Consider the following 13,528-nt stretch of genomic DNA (forward strand, 5'->3'; position numbering starts at 1 on the left):
TTTAAAAACCCAAAATGCAAACAGCTGCTAGGGAGAGACTTTTAGCAAAAAAAAATGAAATCATAGAAAGCATTAGTTTAAATACAACAACCAGATTTAGTCCAAACAAGAAGGGATTTTACAGCCTTTCAAAAAAAAAACATACTCCTCACCCCCCCTTATTTAAGCAATGTATTAAAAAAACCCCGAAACAACAAAAATACAACATGCAGTGGTAACCTGAGAGCTAAAACATACAAAAATTTTAAGTACTTCATGTGTGTCTTAGGTACTGTAGCCTGTAAATCAGAAGGTATTACTATACAGTGGTACTTCTATAATAAACAGGTATTTCTACATCTGCTACAAATTTCTCACTTGATCAGAGAAAATCCTAATTACTACCTGCACAAACTAACTTGAAAAGATGCACTCTCAGTTTTCTATTCCTGAAAAACAGAAATAAATGTACAATCACTTGAAAAACAGATTCCATATGAACAAGAAACAACTTCTTCATCCCTTTCAAGACATAAAGGTACAATTGCTTGTATTTCTCTGCACATAAAAAAAATTTGGAGTCCTTATTTACTTAAAGAAAAGACATTCTGAAAGAATATGCTGTTGGCTGACACGACGAAGTCACGCTGGTGGTGAAAAGTTTTATTGCTCTTCATGTAATCATTGCCTTTTATATTACCAGATCCAGAGACCACACTTGCAAGGCTGTCAGCCAACTCACACTCACAACTCAGAAACTTCCATCTTCCTTGCAACTTCAGGGTTTTCAGAAGTGCATATTTGGGATTTATGAGTTTAAATCACTTAAGAACTTCAGAAAGTGTTGCCCTGCCAGAACAAAAGTTACATATAAACCTTATAAGAGAAGTGCATTATTGCAAATCCTACATATATTTTGCACACCATATCTTCCCTGGGTTTTTCACACAAGGTGCATTGCAGAACATGGCATGTGATACTAAAACAAGGCTGTGGATTTGTTAGAGGAGTTTGTGATGACAGAGCAAGAGTATGGGGACAAGAGAATAAAGAAAAAATAGTTTAAAAATAAGCACCATGAAAGAATTGATGAGCTCATATAAACAGGAAAAAATTAAAAACCAAGGAAGGGCCTTGGGTAGGTAAACTGAACCTTGCAGAAGTAAAAAGGGGAACAGTTGTGCAACACAGTGTCTTGTAAAAATTGGATATGAGCAACAGTTATTTAAAGACAAACAGAATGCCTGGAAGAGCCCTAGCACAGACACACACTAGAGGAACAAAGTGCACAAACTAAAAAAAAAGTATTTTTTAAAAATTGAAATTTCCAGCAGACTAAGGTCTCAGTTACCTTATGGTAGCAGAAACAAATTGATTTAGGCTGATGTGCATTAAGACCATATACAAAGAGCCAGAGAATACAGTGGGGCACATTCCAGTTTTCCACAGCAGGAATTTGATGCAGCTAAGCCATGACAAAAAGGCTTAGAGAGAACAATATTGCAGAAAATGGGATAAAGTAACACAGAAGGGGTTAGCTGCCTGCCACAACCCCAATGTGTGCAGAAAAGTGTGCAGGGACAGCAGCTCACACTGGCAAAGGAAATTGCATTGTTCAAAAGGGTAACATTTTCCAAAACACTTAAGGGTTTTGTTTCATGCTATACATAAAGGAATTGTTATTCAAACAATAAATTGTTTACACTGTAAAAGCCTGAAAACAGCATTTGGTGTATTGATGTATTTTGATGCTCACAACATTCCAAATAAGCACCAATCAGTCCTCAGCATCATAGATTTGGTTCACATTCTACAAATAAGTCACTCAAAAATAGTTTAAAATTGCAAATAATTTCGAAATTGTTTGGGTTTCATTCATCAGTGACCTTTTTATCTGCTTGTTTTTAAATTAATTTTCTAGTCATCTTTTCTTAGAACCATTCCATCCATTGCACTAACCAGGGGAGTTATGTAGTCTTTATTGATGTAACAGGAGTTACTCAAAAGATGCATCTTTTCAAGGAACTAAAAAGGGAAGCAGAATTGAATATACTTCATCCCATATTGTTTTATGCAGCACTTATGCACATGCATGACTCCAAATAACTCTTTACCTGGTCAACAGCAAAAGTCAGATGTCACACAACATACTGGTTTTCCATGAAAAGATACACAGAGAATTTATACAGTTCAGCAAACACTTTAAACCATGACTGAAGCCACATCTAAATGATGCTACAAGTATCAATATCCTACCCGAATTTAGCACTATGTATCCTGCTGAAAACTGAGAGAAACTAGTTTTCCACAAGGCGTCCAAGATGACAAAAGTAGAAAGCTGCTTTCAGTATTAGAGTTTATAGGACTAAACACATGGCTGCAGGCCTAAGACAATTCTTTAATAAGGAGGAAGAAGTTATGGAATGTACTGATTCAGGGGAAGAAAGAAAACAGTCTGTTCTCTGCCAACCCATTGGCTTGAAACCTTTGTAACACTTTATTCCACAAGGTAATAGCAAATGGGTAGCACAGGGTTACCAGTGCACATCAACTTCTATTTGAGAAGACAGAAATCTCCACCCACTGTACTGCAAAGGTTGTTAGAGCTGTTCCAGCCCTAGAGCAAACTGACAGAGCATTAGCTCTAACTTATTTCATTTCACTCATCTTCCCAACCTTTTCTATGCTGGCTATTTTATCACTACCCAGGAAGAGACTAGACAGGCCAATTTCTGTCAGCAGCTGCCAGAAAGCCACAAGAATTTCTAAAAGACCCCATATCACTTGTGTTGCTTTTTAACATTCCAGGAATACAAGCTCATGGGTCCTCTAACAAATAACTATGGGGAAATAGCAGAACCTGACATGAGTCCCCATCTTTATTGTAGCCATTCCAATGGATATTCTTCTATTTGTTCATCTAATTAATTTTTCACAAGAGGCAAACAAACTCCTCTAACAAATCCACAGCCTTGTTTTAGTATCACATGCCATGTTCTGCAATGCACCTTGAGTAAAAAACCCAGGGAAGATATGGTGTGCAAAATATATGTATGCTTTGGTGGTTTTGCTATCTTTTTTCCCTCCAATTATTACCATTGAAGCAGGTGCACATTTCCACTTAAATTAGCACAAAATATGAAAACAGATTATACCTGCTATCATTAATCTGAAATTATATTTCAGTTTAGATTTGATTTGCTTTTCAGCATGATCAGCACTGTTTTTCACTTACATTTTCTAAAGAAGTACAGAAATATTCTACTGGGGAACAAAGAAATAATTTCCCAGGTAGCTTGTTTTGCTGAGTTTTCTTAAGATACCCATTCATTACTCTTTGCACATAGTTGCATTTTCAAATGCACCCAGCATCCACCTGACTTACTTGTATATTCTCCCTTCTGAAACACCTTAAGGTGGGCTTAAATGATGAACAACTGGATCTATATAAATTTTTCATATTCACATAAATATTACAGTTTCTTACATCCCTTCTGTTATATTAGGATGCCTTCTGTTCTTCTGATAGCCCTGTGCTAAATGCAAAGTGTTCTCAAATAATTTATACAGCAACCAGCCTGAAGATCCAGAGACTTAAAGCTCAGGAAAAGGTAAGGATTCCAAGACAGATTTTTCCTCCAACTGCTTAGCATGAGCTACTGAACTTGGTTTTTAGCTCTAAATCCATGACAGCCAAGTTGATGTACAGTCTTTACAGTCTTCTCTCAAGGAGCTCATATACAACTTGAATCCATAGTAATGAAGTCAATGGATAGTGGTTTTGGAATGAGATCAAACAAAAGTGCACAAGCTGCATTTAGGAAATAGTGTCACCTTAAGCACCATTCTCAGCAAATAGCCTCCACTGAGGTAACACCTGAAGTTTGTTCAGCCCATAAAGCATATTCCCTTATCAAAAAAACAAAAAAAAAAAAACCAAAAAAAACCCAAAAAAACCACAAAAAACTGCCTAGAAAAGATCAGTCATAAAACTTAACGGACAGCAGCAGAATTTCTGCAACATGAAAAGCAGAGTAAGGCATGTTTATTGTGGCTGGATGTGCTGAAAACCTTATTAACTTTTACACACTCCTGTGTTTCAAAACAAATACAAATCTGCTCATTGGGGCAGGTTTTTTACAGCATAAACTGCCTTTTAGAAAACTAAGTGAGAGTACAACCCCAAGTACATATGCCTTTCCTGCAGTAACAATAGTGTCACAAATTTTAAGTTGGTCACTATCACTATCTCATCACTTCTCCACATTTGGTTCTGCTCCAAACAGTTAAAAATGCCTTGGGGAAATCCAGCCTATTTAATGTATCAGCATGCCAAGAATTATCTAAATCACTATTTGTTTTATTAGCAGCAATTCTCAAATACATGAGTTTTTTTATTCCATTAAATTTTTAATTACAACTGTAAATAGATATACATGAATAGCAACAAAAATAAAAATAGAATGACTGGTATTAATGAGCTGCAACAACCTTATCAGTTACAAAACAAGCTGCTGATTATGTTGACATCATGCAGCCAAAAATGAAACTTCCTAAGCTCTCTCAAAATTTTGGTTTTAAGATGAGAAATTAATAAAATACACTTTATTCATCTACAAATATAGCACATAGAGGATTTTACAGGTTGTGCAAAAGTGGGGAAAAATAGGGAATTTTTTTTTTCATCTTCAGAGAGCAAACCAAAGTACTATTACTAAAAATACCACTCTCATATTTCTTTGTCCAGAGCTAGATGCTATCTACACAGTCAAATTCACAGTGCATTGATCAAAACAAAAGAAGACAATCCCTATAAAAATATTCAAATCCTATGTTATATTTGGAAAGCCTTTATAAAAGTTAAAGAATTCTGAGGAGCAAATCCTATTAAGAAAAAAAAAATTAGACTAAGTTTTGATGGATAAGCACTCAAACAAACCCTAGGAATTAGTTTCCAATCTAATAAAAAATATTTTCTGATTAAATCAGCTCACTTAACAGGCACCAATGTATTATTCAGTTCCTCTCTTCCCCCTCCTGAATTTCTGAGTTTCTCCCAACTTCCTGCACACATTTCTTTAGCTGAGTGGCCACTCTGCCTCAAGCAGCCGCAAGAAGCCCAGCGTTTAACTGGGTTAACTGCCTTCTCTTGAAACACAAATGACCAGGGAAACTTCGAGTGCCTCATTTTTCAATGAATGGATCAGCTGCATCCCCACCAGGCTAGGGAGCACCGAGGGACACACCCAGCTCATCTCTGCCACATGGGCAGGCAGGTCTCAAGCAAGCAGCAGCACACATCCTGGACTTGGCTGTTCAGGGAATATGGATCCCAGCACACACTTATTGCCTAGCAGAGATAGGTCCTCAAGTAATCTACTTTTGTTCCCAGAAACCATGAAGGGCAAGTTGAAAACAACTTGATTGTCCACTCAGACTACACAATCTTACAGACATTAGAGGATTGTCACTGCATGGGAAAATTAATGTTAAACTTTTTCGCTCTACCAGCTGTCATCTAGGAGTGCAAAAATTTAAAAAATTCCATCCAAATTTAATTTAAAGAAATCTTTTTTCAGACTCTGAAATACAACAGAGGAGCTATTTTGTGTATCTGAATATATGGACCTTGTAAGACATTAGCAGGGTGCCTATTTTTTTTCCTCTCAGTAACGAAACCATAAAAAGGCATGTAAATCAGACCTGAAATAATGTTACAAAAAAAGCAAAGCAAGAGGTGGGCTGTTAGAAACCCATCTCTTGCGCCTCAAGAAAATATTCCATCAGGAGAGACAGATCAAGAGAGTTTACTGCCAGCACAGGACTTTCTTTTTCAGGAACAATGAAGAGTATATGATTTCCCATCGTGAATGGCAATAAAGCAGGGCTTATTAATCATTGGCATGAGCTGGCCAGTTGTTTCCATCCTTCTGATAGTCTGGTAAAGTTATTTTACCTTCAGTATTTTAGCATTCTTGCTTATGGAATGGAAGAAGCCCTAAGCTTAACACACAACCAGCCATAGCAACTAGCTTCTTTGGGCACTGTCTACAGACAGTGAAGTAATAGCATTTGGGAGGAGATATTCATGAAGCATAATTCTCCTCATATTTTAAGTACTTCTACTACTCTTAGATGTGTTACAGTCAATGGTCAGCTACAAGACCAAATTACTGAAGACTGCAGAGTATTTGGTTGTGTAACAGACAAGGAGATTAAGTTGCAGGTTTCTGCAGCTTCTTTTTCAAAATGCTTAAACAAAGATGGTAAACACTGTTAAAATAAAGGATGACAGTAGCAAAAAACTAATTTGGATTTTCCTTAATGCTGGTAGCATCAGAACAAGAAAAGTAGGGGAAAGCACTTTTCCTATACCTACAATGAAATTAAGATCCGAAAGAAAGGTAGACTAAGATAGATGTCTTTTTTCAGAAACCAGAAATCTTCATTGCTAAGAAGTCTTGAATAGGCTGAATTAAATTATAAATTAATATAGATATGCATATAAAAATTAATGTTAAGAGCAACTTTGAAACTTAATTTTGTATTCCTGTGAAACAGCATAAAGTCAGACACTATAAATTAAGCTTGCTATAGTGAAAATGCCTCTCAAATATTTTAAATTCAGCTTTAAAGATTTGGACTTTGAAAGTGACTGATGTTGAAATCATCAGAACTGACGTGTTAAATTAACACAATGTTTTATGATTTTCTCATACACCACAGAATGAAGAGCTGCTCCTAGGATTAGCGTATTTGGTTTACATGGCTTGGTTTTGGGGGGGCAAGGGGACAATGCAGAGGTGGCCTCTGTGAGACCAGTGGCTGCCCATGCTGGACACTGCCAGTTCCAGCTGGCTCCATGACAAATCTGCTCTTTGCCAAAGCTGGACCCATCAATAGGACTGCTTGGTGCTTCTGTCAATAACACATATAAGGAAAAAAAACCTGCTGCCCAGGAGCTATGGAAGAGGAGCAAGAAAAATGCAAGAGAAACAGCCCTGCAGACACCAAGGTCAGTGAAGGAGAACAGCAAGAAGGCATTCCAGGTGCTGGAGCAGAGATTCTGCTGCTGCCCACAAAGAGAGCAGGTTGTCCCCCTGCAGCCCATGGGGGACCCCACCAGAGCAGGCAGAGCAGCTATCCACACTGCAGCCATGCCAGAGCAGGTGGATGTGCTCTGAAGGAAGCTGTAGCCTGTGGAGAGCCCAAAAAGGAGCAGGAAGTGCAGCCCATGGGGGACCCATGCTGGAGCAGTCCATTCCTGGAGTGCACCCCATAGGGAGGATCCATGCTGGTACAGTTTCTGGAGAGCTACAGCTTGTGTGGAGGACCCACATTGGAACAATTTGACAGGGACTATATCCCATGGCAGGGATCCCACACCACAGCAGGGAACTGTGAAGAAGAAGGAGTGACAAAATGTTATGAACTGACTGCAGCCCCCATTTCCCAATATCCTGTGCCACTCAGGGGATTGATGGGAAAGAGGTTGAAGATTCAAGAATAAAGGACTGAAGCTGAGCCTGGGAAAATGGGGAGGAGGAAAGAAGGTGATTTTAGTCTTGTCCTTGTTTCTCACTATCCTATCCTATATTTAATTGGAAAGAGATGAAATTAATTTTCCCCAAATTGAGTTTGTTTTGCCTATGACAGTAATTGGTCATCTCTCCATCTTTATCTCAAGCTAAAAAATTTTTCATCTCATGTTCTCCCCCTTATTGAGGAGGGGGAAAGAGAGGGTGGCTCGGTAGGCAGCTGGCAGAAAACCAAGGTTACCCCACTGCAACTAAAAAGAGAAAAAATACTATTAGGTATCATATTTTCACTGCTTTGCAACACAAAATTACTTTTGTGTGTGGTAACTACACTCAGGATTTGAAATTCCCCATACCACTTTCAAAAGAAAACATTTTCTATTTTTTTTCTCTAAAATGTTAATCAGTACTTTCCAACACTGCTCAATTATTTTGGTCCCTTTTTTCCACTTTTCTGAACATTTATTTTCTCTAATTATGTTTGTCTACAGAACATTACTGGAGAAAGACACCTGCAAAGAAATCGGCATTTTGACATAAAAATTCCCCTCCACACACAGTCTGTCAGCAGTGAAGCAAACTGCATGCTACTACTTCAGCAAGAATCACAACTCATGCTAAGTACCACTGCTCCAGGCAGGCAATCCACATACCAGCCTCCTGTTGAGAAAAAGTCCAAATCCCTCTAACTTAATTGAGTTTGTTCCTTTGGTTTAAATGACGAAACCTAAATATAGATATCTCCAGGACCAGACAGATATTTGGAATTATAATCTGCAACTACACCATCAAAAAGGTTCAAATAGAGGAAACTAATTCTCTAGAACCCTCTGAATTTTCCCCATCTATGCACCTTCCTACATGGCACAAGCCATTCACTTTGGTACCTAACATTATTGCAGATGACAAATTATTTATACCTGCCTAGTACAAAAGACTGACAACTGTGCAGCAAGTGCAGCATCACTGGTCAGGGAAGGCAAGGGATTGTCCTGCTCTGCTCTGGCCTGACCTCAAGTGCTGTGTGCAGCTCTGGGTGCCACAATATAAGAAAGATACAAAACTCCTAGAGTCCAAAGGAGGGCAATGAACAAGGCGAAAGGCCTGGAGGGGAAGCCAAAAAAGAAGTGGCTGAGGTCACTTGGATTATTCAGCCTGGAGAAGATTGAGGGGAGACCCAAAAGCCATCTACAACTTCCTCATGAGAGAAAGTAGAGGAGCAAGCTCTTTTCTCTGGTGATCAGCAACAGGACCTGAAGGAATGGCCTGAAATTGTGTCAGGGGAGGTTTAGGTTGGATATTAGATAAAGGTTCTTCACTCAGAGAGTGGTTGGGCTGGAACTGTCTCCCCAGGGAAGTGGTCACCAGCCTGACAGAGTTCAAGAAGTGTTTGGACAACACTCTCAGATACTTGGTGTGTTCCTTAGAGTGTCCTATGCTGGGCCAGAGGTTGGACCTGTAGATGATTCCTGTGAATTTCTTCCAAATCAGGATAGTCTGTGATTCTATGAACTCACAGAAGAAGACATTTGTTTGCATTTATTTCAAGACTAGGGCTGTTTTGGGAATATGGGAATGTTTTTTGAATTCTGATTTATATCCTTGCATTATTCTTCCTTAAACTGAAGCCATTGCCACTGTCCGGCAACTGATTTGGCTTCACTGGGTTCTACTCCTGCAACATGCTTTACATCAAACTATGTCCACCTTTTTGTTTAGGTGTTGCAGGCTATAGCTATGCACATGGTGTCTTCCTGTCATCCTTCTGGAGATTACAAATCTGTCTTATGACTCTTAACATTACTGTTAATTTTAATGCAAGAGTAGAAGTGCACTTGGAAACTGTCCAACAATGATTTTGTTAAGAATTTCCAGCATCATAAAAAAAGAAGAGAAAAACAAAAGCTGCCTAACAGGCTTACTAATTTTTGAATAATAAAAATGAACTGGCAAAATGGGATTTGGAATTTCAACTTTTAGAAAGGTATTATGACAGGTGAATTAAAGCTATATTTTATTTATGATCTGCTCATGCAGCTCTGAGAAATATTCTGGTCACGCTTGTCAGGCACTTTTGTAAACTGTCTTAAGCCTAACAGATGCATATTAGATATCTGCCTCTGCTACCAAGTGACACTGCTATCCCTGTACCTCATGGCCACTCTTCTCCCTGGGTAGCAATGCTGCCAAGACACAGCAGTGTGCAGAGCAACAACATCAACTGGTCAAATAACAGCAAGAGCACTTAGAATCAGAAAATCCCAGCATTGCCCTTGCTGCTGATCGGATCTTCAGTAAAAAAACCCCAAAAAATGATGCAATAATTGTCAATAACTTCTCCTAATTATGATTCTTCAAAATTAACAGACTGAGGATTGCCAGGAATTAACACTGTCCTGATGACAGGTCTCCCCAAAATTTAGTTTTGAACCAGTTTCTTAAAAGAGATTTTTAAAAATCTTTTAATAATTAAGCAAATAATTAAATTTAGATGTTATTAGAGAAAGACTACCACTACATCCTTGAGAAAGAATAACTGTATTTTTCAAAAACAAATATATGCTTGAAGCATATCTCTTGTAGCTTAGAAAGAAATCTGTTCAGTTTTGAAGCTTTTATTATTTAAAATTAAGTTCTCTAGAATTCTTTGCTGAGGTACCAGGAAAGCAGCTATTCAATAACCATCATTACTGTGGGATGCAGAGACATGATGGAGAGCTGCTGCAAATTAAACCAGACCCAGTAACTCCTAACAGCTAAAGTTTACCACATTAGCTACTTTTCCCCAATCCCTACCTCCTCCTTTTTATCTTAATGAATTCACATTTAATTAAATAAGGCAAGACCAGCAAGACCAGACAAAGAGAAAGAAACAAAAAAAAAATTAAAAAACCACTATGCAAAGAAGAATTTAAGAATATTTCGCTCATCCGTTTTCTGTCCAACACTTCCAATACCAGGCAAACAATTTCACGAAGAGGCACAAGGAACTAGTTGAAGCAAATACGTAGAATCTGAAAAATTTCAGCTCTGCAGGGATTTCAGGCAAATGTTTGCAACATCACTGTGGTCACATCTACAGTGTTGGAGTTCCTCAATCTCTTGCAAATTCCTCCATTAACAGTATGCCTCTTCAGCACACTGGGAACAGCATGCATGTACCCTGAGGCCTCACTTCAGCAGAAACTCCTCATTGGGCCTTCAAACATGTTACAGCAAATTCATTTAGTCTTAAATACAGCTTCTGAGTTCAGAAAAGAACAGAGGTGGGTTATGTTCAGATCTTTTATAGTACAAGCTGTGTTGCTGCTACTTGGATAAAGAAAGTTCTATAAAAACAGCTAGGCAATGAGCCACACTACATTAAGATCCATTCAAAGAACAATTAATTAGCAAGACACCAGCAGGATGTTACAGATTTTTACTTCCTCTATGGTCAGTCAATAATTAAATATTGATCAGTTTTAAAGAAACCCGATCATATTTGTGCATCTGAACTTGTTCTGTGCTTTCAGAAGAGATAAAGTAGTTGAATTTTGAACCTCTTTACCACACTCCTCAAATTGACATCTGTATACAAAAAAGCCTAAAACAAACCAAAAACCACAAGAGCAAAACCCACAACTTTGCTACAGTTTTGAGATCTAGAAACAAACTGTTTCTATATTTGAGAATCTTTTTACATGAACAATTTGATACAAATTGGCTTCAGAATATGTCTTTTAACCCATCAAACTGTATGCGGATTAGTAAGCATTGCATGCGATTAAGTTAGGCTATTCACTTGAACAAAAATTCAGTATAAAATATGTACTGTGGCCTACAAGGTCTTACTGTGAGTAATGAACAAAATATGCTGGCCCAGTTTCATCCCTGTTACAACTCAAATCAATTTAAGAAATCATTTCAATGAAACAAAACTCAATGCCCTCCACAATGCTGAAAGAGTACATATGAGACTTCAAAATGTGTTCATGGGTACCTTGACTTACTATATACCCCTCTTCTGCCTAGCCTGTCATTGTACAGCATGAAGGTTGGGATTACATACTTTTAAATTCAGTGCCTCCATGAATGCTCACTCCTTGGATTTTGATTTTCTTTGCAGCTTTCAAGTAACATGATTATCTCAGAGGGAGCTGTAATGAAATGTTGTGCAAACTTTGTGAGGTGGATGGAGGATATAAATATCTTCATTATTGGCCATAAGTGATCATATGTCAATGACTATCCCATTCAAAATGATGCATCTCAAAGTAATTGGTTTGTCTCTTGGAGTGGAAGAGTGGAGTGTAGGAAATAACTTCTCTAGCAAGAGAACACTCAAAACCCTCAAAAATTCATCTGAAAACAAAAATTAACAAACTTGCTCTAAAACAGTATAAGCAAAATAGAATTTATAAATAAATAGACATTTTATTTATATTCATGCAATAGCCTGTCTGTTACAACACTCATAAGTGTTGCCTTAAATCATAAAAATGCAGTTGCCTTAAACCATAAAAAAAGTATTTTCATGTATCTGCTGTTAGCATATCAGTGTCCTTTGGGGTAGACACAATAATGTAAATTAAATAAATATTTTATGGCAAGGAAGGGACATCAGTGCTCCAATTTTTTTCTCTTTGCATTGTTCAAATAGGCTATGGGAGTAAAAATAACTGCATCAAATGAGAGGGAAACCCCCAGAAGAACATGCATTACAGAGAAAGCTTTTCACACAAATGCTGCAGGGATATTGAAAACAACTATTGTGACAAAATACTGACTTAACAACAGGAATAACAACAACCAAAGGAAAAAAAACCAGCAACAAAACCACACATGAAATAAAGGTTTTGCACTTTCAATCTTTAAACAAGTTAATGCCTATTTTCTTTCTTCCTGATAATATTGTGATAAGGTTTAATATACAGGTATCTGACCATTCAGCTACCAAACTGTTGACAGATTAATCCCCCCTGCAATTAATAATTATTCTTTTGATCACAGATATCAACATGTAGCAAAATCTGTTACAAAAGACACAGTTCAGATTTCTGTGCTATCAATGTTTTAGCTGTACTGAGATAAGGCACTGACCTTTATTCTTGATTGACAATGGGAGAACACTTACAAGCTTACTACTGAAGCCTTGTTGTCAGTGTGAAGAATGGCAAAATTGTGTTAAAAGGCAGACAGAATTCAATACCTTCCTCAACATATGAAATGTGATCTTTCCAAAAGATCATCAGTTCTTGTCATTTCCCCAGAAGTATAAACAACTCAAGTTTAAGGTTTCACTACGAGGGATAAAATACTCTCTGCAGGTTAGGGGGAAGGGGGGTTACAGTCTATGAACTACTTGGTAAAGGACCTTCTTTCAGGTTTCCTCTTCAAAGGACTCTACTGTGCCATCTAGGATTTTCATGTAGTAAAGACAATTTATCCTTCTTATCAGACCGTTTCTATTCAAAGAGTCTTGGGGTGGCTGTACCAGAAGAAATATTTTCCTGTGCCTCTTGAAGTCAATGTGACTGTGATTGCAAATTACTCACTAATGTAAAGAATAGCAGACTGTTGCATTATGCAAGCCCATCCACATTCTTTTGCATCTCTGTAAATGCAGTACTTTCCTGCCTTGATTGTACAGTACACTCTAACAATGGATTTCACCTAATAAGCTATTCAGAAAACTTACATAGCATGCAGGTCATCTCAATCCATTTCCTTTCTGTTACAAGTAACATGAAGAATGCTTTCAAACATCATCTGAGACAGGAACACTTTGAAGCACCTTAAATTCTCATAAAATATTCACTAGAGCTATCCACAGTATCAGTCCTATTGTGGCCTGAAACACAGTTAAGTCATGAACTACTGCTGCAGCAAGAAAAGTCTTGAAGAAAATCTCAGCCCCACATAGGCAGAGTATGTTCAAAGTCCCATGCATGGAGAAGAAAAAGATGGGGGAGGGGGAGAATGAAAATTACATCTAAAATTAAAAACAAAACAAACAAAAAAACCAACCA

The 13,528-nt window shown here is 37.7% G+C and overlaps 1 protein-coding gene across 1 annotated transcript in view; it reads right to left on the minus strand.

Annotated features, from left to right (window-relative positions):
* The window catches only part of PLD5 (phospholipase D family member 5), a 167,220-nt gene that overhangs the window by 152,696 nt on the left and 996 nt on the right, over window positions 1-13,528 (minus strand). The window lies entirely within an intron of this gene.

This window comes from Molothrus aeneus, chromosome 3 (assembly GCF_037042795.1).
Source record: "Molothrus aeneus isolate 106 chromosome 3, BPBGC_Maene_1.0, whole genome shotgun sequence".
Lineage (NCBI taxonomy): Eukaryota > Metazoa > Chordata > Aves > Passeriformes > Icteridae > Molothrus > Molothrus aeneus.